The sequence below is a fragment of the Emydura macquarii genome, unplaced genomic scaffold (assembly GCF_026122565.2).
Source record: "Emydura macquarii macquarii isolate MOO-44397 ecotype Brisbane River unplaced genomic scaffold, CSIRO-AGI_Emac_v2 contig_2768, whole genome shotgun sequence".
Taxonomy (NCBI): domain Eukaryota; kingdom Metazoa; phylum Chordata; order Testudines; family Chelidae; genus Emydura; species Emydura macquarii.
In genome coordinates this window covers 9,400,977-9,426,399 of record NW_027132905.1, presented here as the reverse complement: position 1 = coordinate 9,426,399, position 25,423 = coordinate 9,400,977, and the positions used below count along the sequence as shown (strand labels likewise).

The 25,423-nt window shown below is 41.8% G+C and overlaps 1 protein-coding gene across 1 annotated transcript in view; it reads left to right on the top strand.

The window, feature by feature from the left end:
* Nucleotides 1-25,423, top strand: part of TCF7 (transcription factor 7) — a 105,572-nt gene that overhangs the window by 46,458 nt on the left and 33,691 nt on the right. The window lies entirely within an intron of this gene.

The window sequence follows — 25,423 nt, the reverse complement described above, 5'->3', positions numbered from 1 at the left end:
TAACATAGGTCCTGTCTATACTGCATGGCTGAACTAAGTATGTTGTAGCTACGACTGCAATCCTTCAAAGAGACTGACACAGGGGGAACACCCATGGAAATCACTGGGGATCTGTATGGATACAGGAGGTCCACCCTTGCGGTTCTCTTTTTAGGAACAGGTTATATGTCCTTATCCATACTGCAAACTGGAGCTGTGTCTTAAATGTGTTTACAGACTAGCATTTTCTGACCAAGTTCCCAGACATGGCTGACTTTGTGGTGTCAATGGTTCCCAAGGCAGGTGGCTGACTCTCACGGTGAGGATCTGATCACTAGGATCGCATTACACTCCGTGGTTTAGTTTCCTGTGGGTTTGCACCCTTTATGTTTCATGTTCAAATGAACCCCAAACTCAAAGCAAAATCGAGTTGAAAGAGCAAAGTTGCATGAAAAAAAATTCTCATCAAAACCATATGAAATTGTGAGTTTCACATTGTTTCAACATGAAACCTTTGATCAGCCCTAGTTTGTGAACCTTTTGATGAGCCTCGGCTGAGTTTCATGTTTGTAATGAAACCAAAGGCCAGCCACATTTTGTGTGGTCTCAGGTTTCGTAGTGAAAGTTTTACATGGCTCTGCTAACCATGTTATCTCCAGAGTGTAGTTCATGGTCTGCCTCTTAAAGCAGTAGCTGGAACCTTTGCAAATACTCTGCTTAGAAGCATTTTCAACTTTCTGTTCCCTCGTTATTTAATAATTAGTATGAAGCAAGGAGAATAATTAAACTGTTGATGATTCCCACCCTAGTCAAAGTCTTAACCCTCCATTTATAATATCACCTTGCTTCCAGCCACTAGTTGTGGTATCACAAACAGTAGATTATAATTTCCGCTGAGATCTGAACAACAGAAGCAAGAAGCTACTTTAAAATCCTGTTTTCATACCAAAGACCAGAAACCGAAATGATCAGACCACTTGGCACTTTTGTAGCAAACATCACACAATCCAATCCAGGAATCTCAATATCAGGATTTGATGATACATGACAAGATCTAAATTATAATATGAGTGACATAATACATAGTCAGGTGGGTAATCCTTATTATGCCAATTTTATAGATAGAGAAACTGAGGCATGAAGAGATTAGGAATAGAACTAAGGTTTCTTGATTTCATCCTGTTCCTTAACTATAATACCACCCTATTCCCACTCCACCCCCCAAATTATGCCAGAAAAAATGTTTCTAAATATAGTGTATTGACAACTCTGATTAAAACCTGGAAAGGAACTCAGAAATCCCAAAATGTCAAGCGTAGGTTCAGACATTGCTCTGGAAGTTAATATATCATAAATCACTATTATTTGATTTACTACGTGTCCACTAGTATATGGTGTGAACCGTAACATAGTACTGTGATCAACAGCAGAGCTGGTCCCTTAAAATATGTGTTAAGTACTTATGGTAAACAATCTGTTCAATCTTGTATTTAGCTGTGACACTCTGATGATGTTTCCTAGACCTGAAAAAAAGAGTTCTGTGTAAGCTCAAGAGCTTGTCTCTCTTACCAACAGAAGTTGGTCCACTAAAAGATATTACTTCACCCACCTTGTCTCTCAAATAGAGCTGGTTGACATTTTTCAAAATTTTTCATCAAAATTCCATTTGGTGTAGATCCAGATTAAGGGCTCAGTTCAGCACCCTTTCAAATCAGTGACAATATTTTCACTGACTTCAGTAGAAGTTGGTTTGGGCTCCGGCTGTGCTGATGTTTGGCAATACAGTTACTTGGGCTAACCCCAGATGTAATTGACTATGGATTTACTCTGAAGTAACCGAGAGACTGTCGTCTACAAACCACTTTTTGTCACTTTTTTCTTTATTTTTGAAATAAACTAATTTAAAAATACAATCCTGATTTCCTCTACCCCTCCCCCCCCCAAAAAAGAATAATTTAAAACAATTTCCCCCTTATTGCCTGTTGAGTATTAAGTGTAAGAGGATGCAAGATCACATGTGAGTACAGTGTAATGGTTGGCCTTGCTGGACCAGCATTGCGCTTTACCCTGGAATGCAAAGAGTAGCCATCATAGCAGAGGCTGCTTGTTGAGACAATTATATTTTCCATTTAATTACAACTGGCATCTCAGCTAAATGGGGTGTTCTCACAAGTAAGAACTACTCTCACAACTGTTTTTCAGTCTGGCTTGACTGACAGCAGCCATAAAAATGGTTCATTGTGTCAGAAAGGTGAAAAGCAAAAGGATCAAACAGTTTATTAAATCTGGGCGATCTGGAGCACATTGAGTAAGCCTTACTATATATTCAACTCTTCCAACACAGGCAAAGCTCTCATTAAAGTAACTGAAATCCCACTGAAATCAATGGGCCAAATTCGACCTTTCGTTACACCAGCGCAACTCCTCAAGTCACTGAGGTTACATGGATGCATTTGAGTGTAAAATTTGGTCCAGAGAGAGTTTACCAACATAGGTCCAAATTGTGCCAAAATGGTGGAGATATGGGTCCAGGAGAGCTCAGAGAGGGATTATTTTTGAGGCCCTTTGGAGGGTACACTGTGTTCCCCTCCTAGTGCCTAGCTAGCTGCATGGCCTCAGCTGGAGTACTGTGTTATACAGAGGAGGGTGATAAATTGTTCTGCTTAGCCACCGATGACAGGACAAGAAGTAATGGAGTTAAACTGCAGCAAGGGAGATTTAGATTAGACATTTGGAAAAATTTGCTAACTGTCAGGGGAGCTAAGCCCGGCAACAAATTACTTAGGGAGGTTTTGGAATCACCATCATTGGTGGATTTTAAGAACAGGGTAGACAAACATCGATCAGGGATGGTCTAGATAATACTTAGCCTTGCCCCAGTGCAAGGAACTGGACTAGGTGACCTATTAAGGTCCCTCTCAGGCCTATGTATTTATGGTTCTAAGATTCTATGTCCTGTTTCTCCCCACTCTTCACTTTGGGGCAGTTTATACATACAGAGGGAGCATTCCCTATGCTGTCCCAGCACAGGAATTGCAGCTTTCCCTGGACCTTACATGCGGTCTGCCCTCTATGCCTGTCTCATGCTTTCATATGTGCAACGGACATTCTGGCCTATAAGGAGTCAGTAATGATTGCTGAAGAGTGCCTGCAGAGATCAGTCTTCAAACTCCTCCTTGTTCTAAATTTCACTGTAGGTAACACTTAAGGAATTTCCAGAAGTCAAGTGGCAAAACGAAATTAGTTAGGATTCTTTTCTAATCCTAACAATGGTGGCATTTGCTTCTCACTGTAAGAAGCATTTAGTACCATATGTATATGTTTGGGTTTCTACCCCTTCCTGTTCCCCTCCTGACAAAAAGGTTAAGTAACATTTCATACATTTTTAAAGTGGTTAAAAAACAAAATCAAACTCTTCTGTCTTTAATCTGGTAAAAGCATCAGATGTGGCGGAGGAGGAAGCCATTAAATTCCCTGTTAATTTCCCTGGCTCTCTAATTTTATGCAAATCCACCAAGCACAGGTTTTAATTCTGCCGTTCTCATCAAGAGATCAGAGAGAGATTCAAAATGGGAAAGGCAGGCTTGACATATTGATGGGGGTTTTCAAGAATTCAGCTGTAAAAAATTTTTACGTTTTAATTAAAGTGTTTATTTCATTCGGCACAATAAAGCTTGCTTGCTTTCAACTGAAAAAAGGGTGTTAGGCATTAAAGAAACTAATTCCATATAGCAAGAAAATTAAGATTTCTCCCAGGCAGACCTATAGTATCATCCCAGATTAGTGACAGTGGCATTCTTTGCAAACATGACATCCTTGGAAGTGAGTAACAAGGAAAGCTCCTATCACTTTCCTGCTGCAGGGTGTCAATAAAAGATTCATTTGACTCCAAAGGGGATTATCTTTCCTCTGCATCCTCCAGAGAGGAGTTTTTGCAAGAAACTGAGAAATAAGCGTTAGTGCAGATTAGTATAATACGATTGTTGTTGTGAGCAAAGTGACTGTTCTGGGTTGACTACCCCTGTCACAGAGAGGATCTGCACCACCCTGCCTGGGGATTTATTGTATGCACCGGGGTTTTTCATTTCTGGCCATCCTTATGAATCTGGTTTTGTGTTTCTGAATTTCAGTTTAATTGCTTCAAGGCTGTATTTTAGACATTAGCAATCAACATTCCACAATCAAAGCTCCGGGTGTGCTGTGCCAAGCTCTTCACAGAGGGGCCTCGATTCTGCAGCACTTCAGATATAAATTTTAAAAATGGAGCTTTTGATGAATTAAACATGGGAATGGGTAATACAAGCTGTGTGATGTTCACCAAATTACTTAAATGTTAATTTCATTCTGTCCCACAATTTTAAATTTTCAGTATGTCTCAGATTAGATTTGGGAACATGTTTTGGCAGCAAAGGGTGGAGTCTGCAGAAAATTTTATGGCATCAGAAATATGGTGTGCACAAAGCCTCCTCCACAGTGGAGAGAGAGGACCATGTTCACGACTGGCATAAGCAGAGGCAACACCATTGAAGTAAAACGAAGTTCCACTTATTTATGTCAGTGGTGAATTTGGAGCATGCTGTCAATTTCTCTCTTGTATTCACTAGGTGAATTTCTGGTCCCATTGAAGTCAATGGCAAAACACCCATTGACTTCATGGACGCAAGGATTTCCCCCACTGTCTGTTCTTCTGCCTGGACTCTGTGAGATTTCATTGGGATTTGGATCAGGCCCTAATTCAATCATTCATGATCATTTATAAAGGAAGTGCTTTTGACATCCACATAAATATCCAAGGAGTTAATTGCAGCAATAAAATGAACACCTAGGAAATGTAATAATTATAAATTACTATCCCCTGGTGCCTGTGTCTTCTTATCTTTCAATTAGGCAGTTGCCCACCCCACAGAATGTAAGTGTGATGTGAAGCACCATGTTCTACATGTTAAAATGACCTCACCCTAAGTCATCTGACACAGTGTATATGTAAGTAGCCTTAGGAATTGTGTGAAATGCGGAGATGCTAGGTCTAACAGGGATAGCAGAATTCATTTATCGTTGTTTTACTCTTACTTACTGTTTTTGCTAAGCGCAATCAGCATGCTTAACGCTGTGCAGAACATGGAGGAAACGTGCTGTGAAGCTTACAAAGAAAAACGGCGGACAACAACACACTGAAAACATCAGCCGAGGAGGAAATGATGTCATTGTAGAATGGTGTAGGAGGGGATTTTGTTTCTCTGATTTTTAAATAGATACTGCCCACGCTTCTTTGGGTGGGGAGTTAACAATGACAGACTTTAAGAAATGTGTTTGGAAGAGGGATTTGAGAGAGGAGAGATTGGACAGCTACTTCATGAGGAGAAGGGAGGACATTTTAATATTGCCAACCCCAAGTGTCAAAAAATCATGAGTCAGGCCTGAAAAACTCAGAGATTTAAAAATATAATTAATTTGGGGTTCCTATTTGCCATTGGGCTTTTGAGCACTTATGGTTCACAGTTTCACGTTTTTCTCTCCAACCAGGACTAGACACTTTTTGTTTTGTTTTAAGGACAGCTGAGATTCTCACATAATAATGTGACTTCAGGAGCTAGGACTAAGAAAAACATAAAATATTACAATACTCACAATAAAATCATGAAAGTTGGCCATGCCCAGGCATGAGGGGGAGTACAGAAGGCACAGAAACAAACATATGGGAAGGACACAAAAAGCCTGTTTCTGCTCTTGCTTTCCCTAGTCTGAGACAGGTTGGGGTAAATCCAGTGAAGCCAACTGAATTATACAGTTGTGAGCAGACACTGGTCAAAGGGAGAGGTGAGGTGAAAGCAGAATAACTGGAGTGTTTGTGGGACTGGCATAGGCAGGAATGAAAGTGGCGGTGAAACCTGCTGAGTGAGGATGAGGAGGTTAAGCTTCACGTGAATTTGGAGGGGAAACCAATGAAGAGATTTTAGAAGGGGCATTTTATGGTCAGGATGGCTGATGGTAAAGATGATCTTGGTGATAACGTGTTGGGCGGAGTGAAGGGAAGTTAGGTAGCACGGGAGGCTGGAGAGAAGCAGGTTACAGTGGTAAGTAAGTGCATTTGAGAAATTCTTGTCTGAATGATTGCTGGTTGGCTGTAGCTATGCAGCAGTTAGCTGAAACACCACCCAACAGACTGCAGCTATTTATGCCCTTGGATTTATATACAAGGCCAGCCAACTTTCAAGTGCTCTGCTTCGTGCCCTCAATTTTACCCAGTTTGTGTTTGCATCAGTAATGGGTGCGTCACCAACAAGCACTTGTGTGAGTCAGATCAGTGCAGCCCTTGCTACTTGTGTGAAGAAGGCCAAGTTTCACCACTTCTGATGTTAGGGAAAATCGAAACACCATAAATCACATCCTTTTGTTTTTTTTTAAATTTCCCTTCAACTCTTTCAAGTAGCTGTTTTTGTTTTTATTTTTGTTTTAAATGGAGGGGAGGGCGGAGAAAGAAACCTAAGCAGCTGCGAGCTTTGTCATGACAACATTTTAGCAAATAACGAAACGTTTTAGCAAATAACGAAAGGCAGAAAATGTGTTCTACTGTGTTCTACTGATACCTCATGATTTCCTGATCAGTTATTTGCTGACAGATACGCTGAGAAATCTCACAAAAATTTGCCATCCCACTGCTAGAGCATATCCTGACTAGAGATGGAACCAAACCCAGGTCCTCAGTCTCATAACCCCTTTAGTTTTGTTTCAGATTCAAACACATCTGGATCCGTGTTTTATATATGTCTCCTTCGGAATGGCCTGAACTAGGTCCCTGGATCTGAATTAGGTGCTTGAATCTGAATTTTAGATTGTTTGAAATCCAGATCTAGATCTTGCAGTTGGAGACCATTTCTAGTTCTCACTGTGGTGTATCCGTCTTCATGTTTTGTCTGTCTTCGTGTTACATATATATAAGGCAAGTAAAATAATTCCTTTGGCACCTTATGAAATGGATATCTCAAGGCTCCTTATAACATAATGCAATAAATAGCTACGCTTCCTACCTTCTTGTTTTTGCTATCTTCCCTTTCTGTCTTGAATATTTTCCTGATTATTTCTGAGTGTGATCCCACACCTCTGAGACCCTTGGCATAAAATGGAAGCCTGATCTTATCAGCCTTTGCAGATCAAGTAAGTGCGTTGTTATTTTTATTTTTGCAAAGCTTTTATTTATTTTTTAAACTCAAAGGGTTTAAAACATTTCTTTCAAACATCACAAAACTGCATAATAGCCTATAAAGTCAGCACTTACATGGTTCTGTTTAGGCTCACTCAGTGCTTCGAAAGATCCATGTGACAAATGTTTTCTGTGTAGCTAGAGGACGGCACGCATGACATTGAAACAGGAGTGCAGGACCCAAGTGGAGATGGATGTTCCAGAACTGAAGTAGAAATAAGCATTGGATTAAATACTGCTTTGTTACACTACAATTAGTGGGGTTGGACTGCTGTGACATTTGTTCCATTACCCTGAATGACCCTTTTACTTTGCCACATCACTACTCTTGTGGGGAATTTTGGTACAGTGTACACGTCCCCTTGAACATGTGCATTAGTGAGGGTTTGGTTAAGTTGATTAGCATCTTAACAGCTCAACAGCAGTAGAGTGTTTCATAAGCAAAATCTGAGTGGAGAGCAGTGGGACTTTCTGCACCATTAAGAAGGCTTCTCGAAGTGAGATAGCTCTTCTTCTAAATGTGACTGTAAATATTGGGCAGTGATGTCAAAAGTTCACTTTGCAAGGTTTTTCTTTTCTCTGATATGGATGTAATCAACTCAGTACTCATCCCTGCCACTCTAGGAGAGAAGCAGCCACTAATGGACCTTTTGATCTTTATTTTTTTGGCAAAGAACCACCTACATATTTCTCTCAACAGATAAATACTCAAGAAGTGAAACGTCTCTTCCTGTGCCCGTAAACGGTGAGAAGCTCAGAGTGTAGCTTAAAAATAAGAACCATCCTCATTTAAAAACAGAAACCCGCAACAGCAGAATGAACCTCACTGGTGAACGGCTTCTTTTCTGAGACAAAAAAACCTCATGCCAGCAGCAAGGTCACAGCATTCTAGCTCTTTCTTCTTTTAGGAAAAGTTAATGTTCTCTGTATCTTGAACTCTGCCAGTGATGGAACAGGTGTGGCGCTCTAACCAGAAATATATAGACAACTGAGAAGGTCGCTCAGTTTTTTCCCCAATCATGCGCGGAGCTACTGATAAATAACAAAGTTGTCATTGTTTTAATATGGAATAATCTTAATTTTTAGGACAGGTGAAATTATTTGCATAGAATCATACAAATGTAAGGCTGGAAGGGACCTTAAGAGGTAATTTAGTCAACCCCCAGCATGGAGGCAGGACCAAATATACGGAGGCCATCCCTGCCAGGTGTTCATCTAACTTGTTCTTAAAAATCTCCACAACCTCCCTTAGAAGCCTCTTCCAGTGTTTAACCATCCCTATAGTTATAAAGTTTTTCCTAATATCTAACCTAAATCTCCCTTGCTGCAGATTAAGCCCATTATTTCTTGTCCTACCTTCAGTGGACATGGAGAACAATCGATCCCCATCCTCTTTATAACAGCCCTGAACATATTTGAAGACTGTTAATAGGTCCCCCCTCTTAGGCTTCTTTTCTCAAGGTTAAACCTGCCCAATTTTTTAACCTTTCCTCATAGGTCTGGTTTTCTAAACCTTTTATCAGTTTTGTTGCTCTCCTTCGGACTCTCCCCAATTTGTCTACATCTTTCTTAAAGTATGATGCCCAAAGCTGAACACAATATTCCAGCTGAGGCCTCACCGGTGCTGAGTAAACCTGGACAATTGCCTGCCGTTTCTTACATGCAACACTCCATAATACACCCCAGAATAAAATTAGCATTTTTACAATTGCATCACATTGTTGACTCATATTCAAATTGTGATCTGCTATAACCCCCAGATGCTTTTCAGCAGTACTACCATCCAGCCAGTTATTCCCCGTTTTGTATTTGTGCATTTGATTTTTCCTCCCTAAGTATAGTATTTTGCACTTGTCATTATTGCATTTCGTCTTATGATTTCAGACCAATTCATCAAGGTAATTTTGAATTCTAATCTTGTCCTCCAGAGTGCTAGCAGCCCCTTCCATCCTGATGTAATCTGTAAATTTTTATAAGCATACTGTCCACTCAATTATCCAAGTCACTAATGAAACAATTGAATAGTTCCAGACCCAGGACAAGCCATTATGAAAACTGACTAGATACTTCTCCGCAGTTTGACAGCCAACCATTGGTAACTACTATTTGAGTACAGTCTTTCAACCAGCTTTGCACCCACTTTATAGTAATTTGATTTTATTTAAACCACCTTTTCCTTAATTTGTGTAAGAGAATGTCATTTGGGACTGCATCAAAAGCCTTACTAAAATCAAGATATATCTTATCTGCAGCATCCCCCCATCTTTGACTAGTAGACCTATCAAAGAAGGAAATTAGATTGGTTTGGTATGATTTGTTCTTGACAAATCCACCTTGGCTGTTACTTATAACCCAATTTTCTTCTTCAAGTGATGGTCCCCATGTGGATTCCATCATGGGTGCGCATGCGCACTATGCACTGGAGCCGGAACTGTTGAAAGCAGTGTCTATCGACCTACGTGCATGCCTCATGTTGCCCACGTGGTACATCCAAGGTCTTATATGTCTGCATGGATCGACACCCCCTCAGTTTCCTCTTACCGCTGCATGGCTAGAGTTGGAACAGCTTCTCCTCTTCAGACCTGAGTAGCAAGTAAACATTTCCATTGTTAGCAGTTAGAATAGTCAGTAAATTGTTAGTCGTTAGCAGATCGTTAGTAAGTCGTTAAGTAAAAAAAGAAAAAGAGAGCGTTAGATAGAGATCCAACTTCATTTCCCCACCCTATTCATGTGGGGGAATATGTCAAAACAGGCATGCCCAGGATCCTTCTCAGGAAGTGATAAACATTCACACTGCTTATATTGCTTGTGTCGCGGTGCTCCATCTGATGCTCCTTCCCACGGAGAGTGCGAGAAGCGAGGCAATTCAGACTTTAAAAATTCCTTATGGAGGAAGCTATGCGTCCACGTGCACACCAAGAGGTGGCACCAGTGGACCCTCCAGAGTGCCCACCCGCACCGGTGATACCAGCGTTGCCAGCCGCATCGGTACTGGTGGAGCTGTCAACATCAACGAAGTCACATAAGAAGAAAAATAGTCATGGGCACAAGAGTGGATCCTCAAGAGGGACCATCTCTAAATGCCATGTTTCCTCCCGAGCCAAGACCAGCTGGTCAGATTTGGCGGCTCCGGAGCCCAAAAGAGCTAAAGCTGACAAGAAAACAAAACATGTTGTCAGCCCATCCACCTCTGAAGCCCCCATGGAATATGGACCATCCACAAGTCCACCAGACCCGGCATCACACACTCTCGGATGGCTATCCCTGTTGACCCCCACAGCAGAACTCTGTAGACCTGGACTCAGCTCACAAGGAACCTCAGGATAACATACAGCCACCGTCTCCAGCCAGTGAATGGCTACTGTTGCACCACCATCTGGTGCAAACATATCCTACAGTTCCACCGGTACGGCCGGGACCACAACCACATACAGTACCACAACCTCGGCCGACAATACAGCCACTACAGGCTCCACAACCTCCACGGGTTCTACATGTACCAACAGCACTGCCACTACCAGAATTGTCAGAGCGGCTGCATCCAGCACCCCAACCCAGCACAAGTCCACCTCACAGCTTGGTATTTGGATGGGGCTCACAGGTAGACAACGCCTGCTCCTCCCTAGTGCAACGGGTGCTCACACACAGCTACCGTCCCATGACCAGGGCTTGTTACTAGGCCAAATGGAGACAGTTCACTCAGTGGGCATCAGACAATCATCACTCTTTATCAGCCATGAGTATTCCAACCATCCTAGACTACCTCCTCTCTCTACGATGGCTAGGGCTTGCGCATTCATCTATAAAAGTTCATCTAGTGGCCATAAGTGCTATCCTCCCACCTGTGGAGGGTTCCTCTATTTTTAGTCATCAGACTGTTGGTAGGTTTATGACAGGTTTACTTAATTTGTTTCCAACCGTCAGGGACTCCACTCTGGCCTGGGACCTTATCCTTGTCCTTTCTACACTTACTAAACCACCCTTTGAATCCCTATCCTCCTGTGCCTTCCCGCATCTATCCATGAAAACAATCTTTCTCGTGACTATTACCTCAGCTCAACGAGTTAGTCAACTAGCAGCCATGATGGCAGACCCTCTTTTTACTATCTTTCACAGGGACAAAGTATCACTGAGGCTTCACCGCAACTTTCTCCCTAAAGCAGCCTCCCAGTTTCACTTCAACCAAGTTATTCACCTCCCTGTTTTTTACCCTAAGCCACATTCCTCTACCAGGGAGAGGACCCTACACTCCCTCGATGTCAGACGAGCGCTAGCCTTTTACTTACAACATACTCACCCCTTCAGAACCTCGCCAAAATTCTTTGTGGCGATAGCAGACCATTGCAAGGGGCGTGCGCTTTCTTCCTAGTGTATCTCCCACTGGATCATTCATTGCATAAAGGAGTGCTACTCCCTCTGTCGAGTTCAGCCTCCACCTCGTATCAGAGCACACTCCACAAAAGCACAGGCAGCTATGATGGCCTTCCTCACCAACATCCCATGGCAAGATATTTGCAAAGCAGCAACTTGGACTTCCATACACACATTTACGGCTCACTACGCTTTGACTAATGCCACCTCTACTGACATGCCAGTGGGCTCTGCAGTCCTACAAACTCTGGCATCTACGAGCCCTGGCCCTGCCTCCATACTGCTTACTGCTAGCTACACTCCCACAATGGAATCCATATAGGGACCATCACTCAAAGAAGAAGGGAAGGTTACTTACTGTAACTGATGGTTCTTTGAGATGTGCAGTCTCTTTCTGGATTCCAATCCCACCCCTCGTCCACTCTGCTTAGGGCTCAGTGCCTAGGAGTAAGAGGAAACTGAGGGGGTGTCAACCTGCGCAGACATATAAGACCTTGGACATACCACATGGGCAACATAAAGTGTGCACACAGGTTGACGAACACTACTTTCAACTGTTCCGGCTCCGGCTCACGGCACGCATGCGTACCCACGATGGAATCCAAATAGGGAACACACATCTCAAAGAACCATCAGTTACAGTAAGTAACCTCCCCATCCTCTAGGTGCTTACAAATTGATTGTTTAATACATTTTGTTCCAGTATCTTTCCAGGCATCCTAGATAGTCTGACTGGTCTATAGTTCCCCGGGTCCTCTTTGTTCCCCTTTTTAAAGACAGGTGCAATGTTTGCCCTTCTCCAGTCCTCTGGAACCTTATCCATTTTCCATGATCTTCTCAAAGATAGTGTGCTTCATCTAGTTTCTTAAGTACCTTAAGATGAATTTCATCAGGCTCTACTGACTTGACTATATCTAATTTATCTACATATTCTTTAACTTGTTCTTTCCTTATTTTGGTTTGTGTTCCTTCCTCCTTGTTAATATTAATTGTTTTAAGTATCTGGTCACAATTTACCTTTTTATTGAAGGCTGGAGCAAAATAGGCATTACACTCCTTAGCTCTCCTTCCCTGCTAACTAGAGGACCATGCTTTCTTTCATCTTTCCCTTGCTCCTTTTCTATTTATAGAATCTTTTCTGATTTGCCTTTTATGTCTCTTGCTAGGTGCAACTCATTTTGTTTTTTAGCCTTTCTGATTTTGTCTCTACATGCTTGTGCTATTCTTTTGTACTCATCCTTAGCACATTGTCTGTGTTTCTGCTTTTTATAGGACATTCAGGTCATTAATGAAGCCATGCTTGGCCTCTTATTATTCTTCCTATCTTTCTTTTGCAGAGGGATAGTTTTCTGTTGTGCCTTTAATATTGTCTCTTTGAGAAATTGCTCTCCTGAAATCCTTGTTCCCTTCGATTTCTTCCCAAGGGACCTTACCTACCAGTTTTCTGGGTTTGTTACAATCTGCCTTTTTTTTTTTTTTTTTTTTAATGTCGATTGTCCTTATTCTGCTGCCCTAACTCCTTCTTTTCCTTAGAATCATGAAATCTGTCATTTCAAGCTCATTTTTACCCAAATTTCCTTTAACATTCAGATTAACAGCCAATTCCTCCCTGTTAATCAGAACAAAGTCTAAAATGGCTGTCCCCCCTAGTTACTTCCTCTACCTTCTGAAACAACAGCAGAGAAGTTCAATGTCCTGGTGTAGCGAGTACTACTCTAGTGTATGGCTTTGAAATTGGATATGGAAAAGATTTCTTACCACAGAATTATTTCCTTAGCATATTCATCAGTGTGTTATCCTATCAAGTTTTATATGCCCTGATATGCAAGGCTCCGACCTCTTTGCCAATGGGACATTTCTCCTGATATACAGCCTAAAATTCCCTTTTCTGAATTACATCCCATTATTCCCAGTTATCATCCTTTGGCCCTTGCTAGGTAATTCCTCTCCTCCTTGATGCGTATATCCTTCAGATATTTGCAGATGATTATCACATCCCCACCCTTTCATTTGTTTGGCCGTGCACATTATATATATTTAGCTCTTTTAAACTTTCCTTATAAGTCAATCCCACTTGCTCTTTAAAAATAGGTAAATAAAGCAGCTTCTCACTCAACAGATCTGCTTTCTTTGTATATTCAAAGTCATATAATAGAATAATAGAAATGTAGAGTTGAAAGGGACCTGGAGAAGTCATCTAATTCATCCCCTCGCAGTGAGGCAGGCTTAAAGTACCTAGATCAACCCTGATGCGTGTCAGTCTAACTTGTCCTTAAAAACCTCCGAGTACGGGAATTCCACAACCTTCCTAAATAATGTGTGCCACTGGTTAGCCATCCTTATAGTTAGAAAGTTTTTCTTAATATCCAAGCTAAATCTCCCTTGCTGCAAACTAAGCAGATTATTGTTTGTCCTATCTTTGATGGACATGGAGAACAATCACCGTCCTCTTCGTATCACCTATTTACATATTGAAGACTTACCGTGTTCCCCATCCGCCTTCTCTTCTCTAGTCTAAACATGCCAAGTTCTTTCAACCTTTCCTTGTAGGTCACGTTTTCTAAACCCCTCACACCTTTGTTGCTCTCCTTTGAACTTTCTTCAATTTGTCCACAAGTTTCTTAAAGTGTGACATCCAAAACTGGACACGGTACCCCAGCTAAGGTCCCCAAAGTGTCAGGTGCTGAACATACATACAGTAGGAGGACATTTCCTGCCCTGAAGAAGTTCTTCTAGCCTGAGACAACACAGCAGTTAGAGAGTATGCTGAATTCTATTCTGGCTCATGCACAATCAATAGAATTCCTAAACAAGTTCCATCTGCTTCTCAGAGGGTTCCATGCTTGTCATCTTACTAATTTCAAAGGCAAATTTTACCCGTAAAATGATGGTTTATTTCGTTTGTCCCCTGAAAACTCAACCTGCAATATGAAAGTCAAGCGAGGCTCCTTCTGGCTTAGGGGTATGTCCTGGTGGAGAAGGCCAGTGATAAAATGTCAAAAGATGGCACTGCATCCAGGAACCGCGAGTTGGCAACGGCCCCTTGATGGACACAGCCAACTGTCATAGTTTAAAGCTGCCTCAGGCACATCTGCACCAGCTATGTGGCTAGTGCATCATTAACCTCTGAATCAGGGACCTTAAACTAGTTCCTTTTTGCCCTCCCCATCCACTCAGGGCACCTTGCAGCTGAGAATTTGGTCCAGAGGCCTTTTTTAAACCATGCTCATCACTGTAGCATCTGAGTACCTATCTTAGGATTTCTATATGCAGCAGCAGCCTGCCACTGTTTCTGTCCCCCCCCACTCATCACTCACAGCACACACTAAGTCCTTTTAGCTCATCTCCACTTTGTAGTGACTCTTCTCAACATGCTAATCATTTGCTCATTAGAGGAGGCAAACAGGCCTCCATTCGTTCTAGTCAGGTCAGAGGCCAGTACTCACGTGAACCCTTAAAGTCACATCTGATAGCCAGTAAAACTCAGTGCCGCAGAGCAGCAGCAGTAGAAATGCTTAATCCCCCTAAATTTGGTGAAGGGAGCAGCGCGGATCCTAGCCACTGAAAGTAGCACTGAAGTGTGAGCGGCATTAACTTTCCTTATTTCCTGTCTGCTACAGCCGTGGGCTGGGGAGATGAGACTGTGTAGCAAAAGTGAGAAAGAGAAAAAGTGCACAGAAATGTGAAATGAGTTGATACTGGAGATAGCTCAATGGCTAAGGGTGTTGAAGTGGCTGCTGTTGCTGCGATATTCAAATGGTATGTGCTCACATGCTTTCAAACAACAACAACAAATAATTATATTGAATGTTTATGTGGGGTGTGATTTTTTTTTTGTCAGTACAATTTGTGGTGCAGAGCACTAGAGGCACCAAAACAATCCTATTTGTTTTATTTTTATCACACAATGTCTCAAACTGGCAAACCAATCAGACTGTAGACATACCACAAGGCTGTTCAGATCTGGTTCTGAGTTAAGTAGTTCAGGCCTATATGGACCTAAATCAGGCAGTGGACCTAAATCAGAATATTGCATGCAAACTCACATCCACCCACCCCTGTGAGCTTCTAGTGAAGTTCAGATCCAGATTCAATCTGCAGCATGGACCACGTCCCTAATACATATGCAGTAATTGGAGTTGGTTACAGTGCAAGGTGATGAAAATCAAATCAGCAAAGGCATGGAGTATACCCCATCTGAGCTTGGGAACTTCTTCCAAAGCAAAGCATGCTTTGTATTCAGTGCAGCCTGACCTTAGAGTTTTATTTCTAAAGCACAGAAAGCTGAGCTCAGATGACTAATTTTACAGGAAAAAAAAAGATAATTCCCCATTGAATCAGCTAGAGTACATTTTATGTGTTCTGTTTTTCATGGCCTAAATATGGACTCATCTCTCCCTGAGAAGTGGTGTGTGACAAACACATGTAGGATGACTTCTCCTGACTTGACTGCATAGCTTGGTATGTTAGAACCACAGTCATTCTAAGGTCTTAAGTGGGAGACATCCATTTACTTCAGAGTATAGTTCCCCACCAAGTCTACGTGCAGGCTTCAGAGTCTCTTCTCCTTAAGCCACCTCAAGTGTAATAAGTGGTTCCAGCTATACAGAGCTCTGAGAACTAAAGCTCTGCACATACACAAAGTTCTGCAGAAATGGAGCTCCTCTTTTCAACTGGAGGAACAGAGAAAGCAAGATTTTAGCTCTTCTGAACAGGCCAGCCCAGGGAAGCCAGCTCGCTGATTATTCAAACTTTTCTTATTGGAATTGTCCAGGAGACACAACTCCCCTTCAGATAACAGGGCTTTTTAGATAGTCAAGGCTACTGAGCTCAAGCACTTCACGAGGATGGATTATTATCCTTATTTTACAGATGGGGAAACTGAGGCAAAGGGCAGTGATGTGACTGGCGACACAGCAGTCGCTCATCTTTGAAATTGGAAAGAGATCTCTGGTCAAAATTTTGAGTGACTTATTCCATTCTGTTTCTTTATTTTACCAGGCAGGGTTTCCCAGTCCCTTGCTCAATCCCTAAACCACAACTTCCCCTCCATTAGACGGAAAATCAAATGCTTCCGTCTGTTGACTGAATAATTTTCTTGTCCATCTGTGCCAAGCAAAGACAGTTTGGTAAAATACAAAAGTAAGATGGAGCAAGCTGCCCAGAATTTTGGCTATTTTCATTCAAAAGAATCGTTCATGGAGACTCTCCTCAAAGGTTAAGGGAGCTGACTTGCCTGCTGCTTTTTCAATGAGCTATTTCTCAGGCCAGCAATGTGGGAAAGTTTGAGAGTGCTATGACTAATCTGCATTTACCACTGCTTAGGTTACCCTGCCGAGTGCTAGAAACCACACTGATCGCTCACTCAGCAGCGGCGACAAACTTGTGTACAGTATTTGGTTAGTGACAGTGATGGCCTAGTCATACAAAAACTTAGGGGGGTGTTTCCAGATTTGCCTTTCTGGTGACCAGAGCTCATTGGAAGAAGCTTGCTGGACTGTGCATGTGTCATCAGAACACAGAGATTTCAGCAAGGTGGTTAATAGCAATAGGAGAGGAGAAATGCAGAAGTTCTACACAGCAAGTTTTTGCGATGATACATATGTATAACATCGGCCATGATGTCTACTAGCTAGAAGACAAGACTAGCAAATGATTCTTTGGATTCAGGTCCTAACTTTGCCACTGCTTTTCTGTATGATGGCAGGCAAGTCATTTAACCTTCCTGGGCCTCTGTTCCTCATCCATAACAAAGGGCACATCTTAAGACTTTGGGATGAAATGAACTCTAGAAAGGCAAAGTATTATACACTAAATACTACGCAGCAACCATTGGTAAATATGTCCTTGCAGATATGGTGCTTTTCCTACTGATCTCTTGCATGTGGCATATTCCTGTGATCACAAGGAAACACTATCGTCCTGGAGGAATGGCGTGTGATACATTGATAAGGCAGCAGTGACAAAACCAGGGAAACTATTAACATGGCAGAAGCGGAAACTTTACTCTTTGTCTAAATAAAAAAAACAAATGGAAAAACCAACCCTCCTCCCAGACTTATACTGAGTTGTCTGTGCCTATTAACTGCTTAGGTGCCTGGCATTTTCCATAGCGTCTGCCAAACTAATTTTTAGGAAGACGAGGAGCCAGTGTGGTCCAGAGGACGGGGCAGGGTCTGGAAGGCAGGAGATCTTAGTTGTATTCATGGGTCTGCCACTGACTGCTCTGTGGTCATAACTGAATCACCATGCCTTCCCATCTAATAGTCTTGCTCACCTTTGTAAACTGCTTTGAGATTATATAAGTGAAAATGTTGTTATAATAATTAATTCTGCCTTTGCCAAAGAGAGCTATTGTGTTTTACCATTTGGATGATGAGGAAACGAAGTGTGGCAGTGTGAAGCTCCATGAGCCAGCTTCTCCATAAGAGGCAGAATTAATTACCTAAGAGTCAGCGTAGACATGTCCTACAGTCAGGACTTGAATTTCTGTTTCCTTTATGGCTGAAGTGTTGGTAAGCTCTGGAGACCACAAGTGTCAACTGTCTGTCATCCACTCCTTGCAGTTCACCCACTCAGTTTAAAGTAAATAATCAGTGAATGGAATGGAAAGTAAGAAGGAAATTAAAATGTAGGAAAGCAAGCACAAGAGCAAGGCTCTTGCTTTAAAGAGAAGATTTGAGGTAGCTTTTAGGAATCCCGAGCCAAAGGTTGGGATATTTCATATGTGGTCTCAAGCATAAATTTGGAGAGTAGATATTTTTTTACTATTTACAAAAGATAAAGGAGAACATCACTGACACCTTCATGGATCAGGAGTCCAAAATAGAGTCATTACTGTAAGTAGGTCAAAAATCATCTCCGCTAGCACTCCAAACAATACCGACACCCATCTTTGGAAAACAACATGTCAGGCAAGCGCAAAGCATGATACAGCATGGTATGATGAGGGTACAGGCTTACTGCATTGCTCACATTTGGCAGAGCCATCACTCAGCTAGGGAAGTCGCTCCAAACAGCTGCGCAATTATAAACTTTATGCCATTCCAGCAGTTTTTACCCGTATTTTCTCAGCATCTCCAATAATTTGTCTCCAGGTATGTTTGTGTCAGTTGAGATCTTCAGGATTGAGTGGTCCTCTCTCTTAGGACTGACACTTTCCTCATAGTAGCTTTGTTTGTTCTGACTCTTGACTGGTTTTCATTTTGGCTGGGATCTTCTGTGTTGTGGCTGTTTTATCCTTCTCTCCTGTTTGTTTGTTGGGAACCTCGTGAGCAGTGTTATGCTTCCTGGTTAGTAAATAAAAGGACTGAATTTTATAAGATATCAGATAAATGTCAATGTTTTGAGGCTCTCATTTTATATCATTGGTATATTTTGTAGTGGCTTGCTTGGATGAAGCGCTAACTGACTGCTCTGTAATTGACTATAGTTTTCCAAAGCCTCAGGAATACTTCGTGTCCTTTCAAAAAGTAGAAAACTGGGCAGAATAGTGACAGAGTAAGATTTAGAATGTCAAAAGTGTAATGGAAGAAACTTTGATTATAAATTCCCGCACTCATATTGAGAATTCAGGAAGCTGGAGTGCATGATCAGTTAGTTTTAGCCCACTTCACTTTTAGTGGAGATAGAGTGACACTGCAGGTTCTGAATTTTGCTTATCTCAAGTTGAGAGTACTGCTGCTAGGGTAAGCCTGATTATTATAAAGTGTCAGCAAGATCCTCCTGTTAGTTTCTTCTCAAGCAAAAGGAAATCTGAGAAATGACTTTTGTAAGTTTCCCTCTTATAGGAAACACACCGCTTACATAGTTTTGTTATACACATCTTTGTACTAGTTCTATTTTGTTCAAAATGTGGGGTAGAGGAAAACCTGGAAAACATTGGCACCAGTATCAAATGTGAAGATGTCTGTCCCAGCAAGGATGCCCCAGGCACAGACCCTGCTAGGATAATCCATGTTCACCACAAACGCTAAACTCCTCTGTCTTCTTTGTCTGTTGTATAATTCAAATTATGGTTGGATATGCTTGCTCTTTTGCTCTAATGTATTAACTCTGCTATTAGTTGCATCTCTCTCTCTTAGTTTTAATGTGTGAAGAACAAAGCATGAACATGAAATCCCACGTGAGAATCCATAAGAAGTTCAGTATCATGCTCAATGATATATCCAGAGTTTACAGCTCATCTCTGCAGACTAGCTGTGGGCTCTGACCCTGAGTACTTGATACAACTCCCAGTAAAGTTAATAAAAAATACTTTCATTGGATTAGGCCCCCAGTGAGCTGAGGGCCACCAGAATTAAGTGTCTTCCTTTCAGTTAAGACTTGTCTACATAAGGAATTTTTGTAAAACATTTCCTCTAGTTGCTCCTACTCATGCAGCTCCAGCAGCGGTAGCAATGCTGGGATCCCAAGTGTAGACAAAGGTCCTGTTGCTGTTGACATTTTTAGCACTGCATCAATGCTTTTACATCTGGTTTGAGCAGGTCTGAATAACGCAGTGGTAAAACTACCCATGGCCTCAGCAACCTTGTGCAGTCAGGAATAAATGGTACCCATGTGCACATTCTTCTTGGGCAGATTTGGGCAAGGAGGGGGATGCCGGGCAACTGGGTAAGGTGAGGCCCTTCGTCCTGCAGTGAAGGGAAAGATACTGCGGTAGTGGTGGTGATGATGATCCTAACACAGTAAATCTTCTATGTTTATGTCCGTTCAGCAAGACTAAAAATGTATAGTTAGCCTAGAGCATCGCCTGCAGTTGGACACACCTACACGTGAGGGAGGAAGTCTCCTAATTGTGTCTTGTCAGCAGTTCATCTTCCTTAATAATCAATGCACCTCCATTTCAGCACTGCTCATTAGTAAAGCGGCTTTTCTGCTTCAAAGTGATAGCTGCTGCTCTCTGGGCTTTTTTGTTGTTTTTTTCCTTCTCAATTTCACACAGGTTAGTAGGGGCTGATTAATCTCAGTAGTGCGGCTACTTAAAAGTAAGAGGAGTATAAGATTATGCATCACCGTGACAGGAAGTCTGCACCAGAACACAGTGTTGTTTGGTTATCATGGTGGACAAAAAGAGAATACGCAGTAGGTGTTGAGAGACAATTGTGAGATATCAAACTTGTCAGGGAAAATGGTGATCCAGGATGCAACGTTCAGGTACTGCGTCTCATTTGGGAAAAACAGGTTTTGTATTATTTTGTGTGTCCATCTCCTTGTCCATAAAACAGGCCCCGTGGGAGTAGCAGAGCAGCTCAAGCTGGCCTGTATTGCCCTACGAATGGTTCCACGTTTTAAGAGTGAGAAGATAAATTAATTCCTATGGCCCACTCATTCCTTGGCCTCTGTTGAGGCAGCCAACAAAGACTCCAGTTCTGGTGGGTTTTGGTTTAGACATTTGTGCATTGGATGCTGGACCAAAGCCAGCCAGGTTATTTTAGATAGGCATCGAAACAGCCCATCAGGTGGTGATAAAAATTTTTAGTCACCACTGACCTAAAATGGATTTGAATCAGTGACTTTTAGATAAAAATTCATAGAGCCATTCACCAATCCCAGAGTCATTCAGTTCCTCATATTTTTATTATAACTTGCATTTTCCCATCCCAGTTTCCCTTGTGTTCTAGACAGACATTATAGGCATATTTCTGATACCACTATATCCTTTACAACACAATTTCAATTTTTTTTCCAGATGAAATATTTAAACTACATAAAAACACATGCAAAGCAATACAGTTCAGTGTCCTTCAGTAACAGTTCTACTTTTCATGCATTCCCCCAGCAAATTCTCTTTTCAAAGCTAATATAGGCTGAAGGTTAAATAGGGGCCTGGTTTGGGGGACTGTTAAAATTTGTAAAATACTCCTATATTAAATGCAATTCAGCTTGTGGAAACGTTTGTCTTCAGGTTAATTTTCTTAGTAGAAGGCAGTCATCAGCTAGCAATTTCAGACTTATCTTGAAGATTCTCTCAGAGTTACAGGTTGTTCACAGGAACTAAATCCAGGCCTTCTAAAAAAAGGAAATGCTGCCCCCTCTCTTGAATATGGGCTTTCAGAACTGTCAGATCTGATTTTACAACTTAAAGTGTCTGGTAACTTCTAGAGAATCTGATGGTGACCAGTAACCATGAAGATGGCTCCTGGTCATGAACAGATATAGACTAAAATATTTAAAATTGTGAATCAAAGTGGAAGGCATCTTCTCAGTTCCTGAGCACCCTCCCAGAACCTTCATTCCTTCTCTCTGGCTGTCCAGCTCAGGAGACTCCCGTTGCCAACATGCTGTTGGAGGGGAAGCAGCACCCCGTGTATTCCCTTACTGACATGTTTTTCCTGCCTGCTTGCGGAGGGCCTTGGCCTTAGAAAGGGTGTCACAGCTAGGTAAAGGGATAATTTAACAGGAGAGGGGGGGAAGGCTGGACTTGCTGATGCACACAATATGTTTTCCATGTGAACTGATGGAAAATCTGAGTAACTGATTTGCAGCTCTTTTGTACACCAAATCCTGGTGTCCTGCTTTGCATCTAATGGGAAAAAAGATGGTCAGTTTGTGCCTTTGCTATGGCCACATGACCTTTGTTTTGGTTCCTTTTGATATATTTTGAGGATTAAAATGATGGATTTCCCTTTTTTTTAAAAAAATGTCCAGCTGTGTTCCCTCCTTGCTTTAGAAACCCACAATCCACACTTCAGAAGAGTACAGGATTGTACCTCTTTCCTGGATCAAATAGTATGATGATGCTCCACTTTGGATGTGAAGGAGCGTGAAAATTCTGCTCTTTGCGGACAACAGAAATGCTTATGTTTAGTTTTTCAAAAACACTCAGCACTAGCCTAACTCTGCTTCCCCTTTAAGTCACTAGCTTCGATGGAGGCAGAATTAGGCCCACTGGATATTTTTGAAAATCCCACCCTTAATATATCAAGGGCTGGACTGTCAGTTAGGCAGGTGAATTTGCACATACAATTTTGCTTGTGCATAAAACACCTGCTGTGTGCACAAATGAAATATTTGTACAAGCACATGGGTATGGGGGTGGCCTTTAGTGTGCACAGATAACTGATTTGCACATGCCTGCTGGGTATAAATGTATTAAATCAGGAACTTGGAGATATGCATAAACAGTTGTGTATCCTTAACTTTGAAAGTCTAGCCCTTAATTAGGCTTCAGCTATAGCTAATTTCAGAAATATCCCTGAAAAACTATTCCAGACTTCATCTCATGATCCAGAGTGGTCAAAATTCTGCACTCCAGGGTGGAACCTAAAGAGCCAATGTTTGACTACACACTCTCAAGGTTTGCAGTTTTGCTTTGCTTTCACTCTTAAATAAAAACTTACACGCTGCTTCCTTGGTTTATTTACTTGAGCAAACATTTGGTAGTGTATACAGATGTGAAGTAACAGTTTCTCTTACCACAGATTATTATTTTCCCTTCTGTTTCACAGATTTTCCAATTAATACAGAGATACAGTATGCATTTATATAGCATTTTTTATCCAAGGATTTCAAAATACTTTATACAAGTTCAGATTTGCAAGATGTCTGTGGATTATGCATTATTATTCCTCTTTGGGGAAACCAAGACACAGAAACCTGATTCTCCACTTTCTTCTACCTGTGCAAATTGAGTGCAAAACTGCTATCAAATCAGAAAGGTTGTGTGTTTTATACTCCCCTTGCACAGGTGTAAATGCTAAAACCAGATGAAGGGCAGCTGAGAGATAAGTAACTTGCCTTCAATATCTATAATATTCATATTATAATATGATAATCATTTGTAGATGCTATAATAATCATTTGTAGATGCTACAATAGAATCCAGGAGATCGGATTCTGAATCCCCTGCTTTAACCGCTGATCAACATTCGTATGTGGTCCACTCTTATTCCTCCTAATCTTGTACTACTATCAGTCCTAGTATTGTCTGCAGATTTTCCCTGGGACAAATCCTGACTTTCCCTAATCATGGTGAAGTCAATTTGGATTTAAAAGCAACTGTGGGCGAAACTGGGCAAGTATGAAACAGCAGACATGCTTGCGGCAGACAGCAGAGTTGTGTGTGTGTTTTCCTTACAGCACTGCAATTGTTTTAAACAAGTTCCCTTCTCTTTGCTCTAACATGCAGAAACATTCTGCATTGTGCTTGACACAGCACCCTGATTTCACAAAGATTTCAGGCCTTGATTGCTCCAGCAATGTAACTTGGAGAGAGAGACTGAAATTTTCTTTTCTGAATTTAGTTTTGTTTGCTGCATCCTTCAGATTTGTCCATAATTACCATAAAGCTACCACCAAATTATTTAGCTTTGGCAGTGTAGAAGCTATATCAGGGTTTCTCAAAAAAAAAAATTCTGGCCCCCCCGAAAATATTTCAAGCTGTGATGACCCCCCACAAAAAGTGATGTCCTCCCCATGCTATGCCATCCACCTTCCCTTGCGATGCTATTCTTACTTCTACGCTGCTGCTATCCATGGCGCTGCCTTCAGAGCACCTTGCCAACAGCTTCTACTCTCTGGCCACCCAGCTCTGAAGGGCTCTGGCTATCAGCCTCAGCATGTGCGGGGGGCTGATAGCACGTGACACCCCTCACCCCAATAACTTTGCGACCCTTTGAGGAGTCCCGACCCCCAGTTTGAAAGCCCCTGACCTATAGATTGTGTTTGCTCTGGATGAGTGCTCACACAGCACTCAGGAAAGCCAAGATTTTCAGTGTCCACTAAATATGGGTTTCACAGTTTCTGAGAACCATCCTTGAGCCATCTTGGGCGTGAGTTTCAGAGGTGCTGAGAACCTAAAACAACTAGAATCTGTGTCTAATATGTGTGAAAACCAGACCCCGAGTGTTCCAGAGTGTGAGCCTATAAGCTCCTAAATTTTGTGTCCCAGAATGCACTAGACTCAGTGTAAAATCTATGTGGGAATCTTTGGGGCTAGTCTTTCATTTGGGTAGTCCAAACTATAGCTCAGGAATCTGGAGGGGCTGTTTCCAGGACAAGCTATCCTTTTGCTTCCTATTGTTCTCCTTCCTTTTTTTTGCTCTTTCCTTTCTTCACCAGCAGCTGAAGGGATTGTGCTCTTTCCAGAATCTTTGTTTGACAGCTGCACCTACTTCAAAAAGACCTATAGTTTTGCAGAGCCTGAGGCAGCGGGGAAGTGTCTTTTATAAGTACAAATTAGTATTGAAGGGCAGTTCTGCACTATTTATTCTTTACCTTTAGTCACACACTTTTCTGTGCCGTTTCTTTCTTTTATGTCAGATAGGGCAACTGGGAGGAGCCAATTTATCACTTTCCTTGAAGCCGTTTTGCTGTGTGTTCTTTAAGCTTTCTTTCAAGAAATGACGTTATTTCTGCCAATAGCGAAGAATTTAGTAGTTGAAGTGGATTGATGTAAATTGTAGTAAACTGATGCATTAGCAAAGGTGACTAAACTCATCCCCGCCAACATCTGAGAGCGTGAGGAATAGTTGTGCTTCAAGTCTGCTAAACTGAGGGGCTCCTGAAGTGGGAGGGCTGAGTCTCTGTATTAGTAAACATCACAGAACATCCCACACTGGATCTGTCGCTCACTTTAGTCTAGGATACACATGCTCAAATACAGATTTAGAAAAAAGAAATGTGTGGGGGGGTTTGTGGACAAAGAGTGTGAACACAGTCATACTTGCACAGGTCTTGGCATAGAGAGCTGGCAGGGCAAAACAGAGGGTGCTAGCATAGCAGCACATTTGCTAACATGCTCAGTATCAGTCCTGAGATAAAGAAGGTATTGTAGGTGCAGAATAGGTACTACTGCAGAGTTTGAAAACATCGTGTTGGTTGTGCTTGTCCATGGTACCCTGATAAATATTACAGTATGGTGTTTTACTT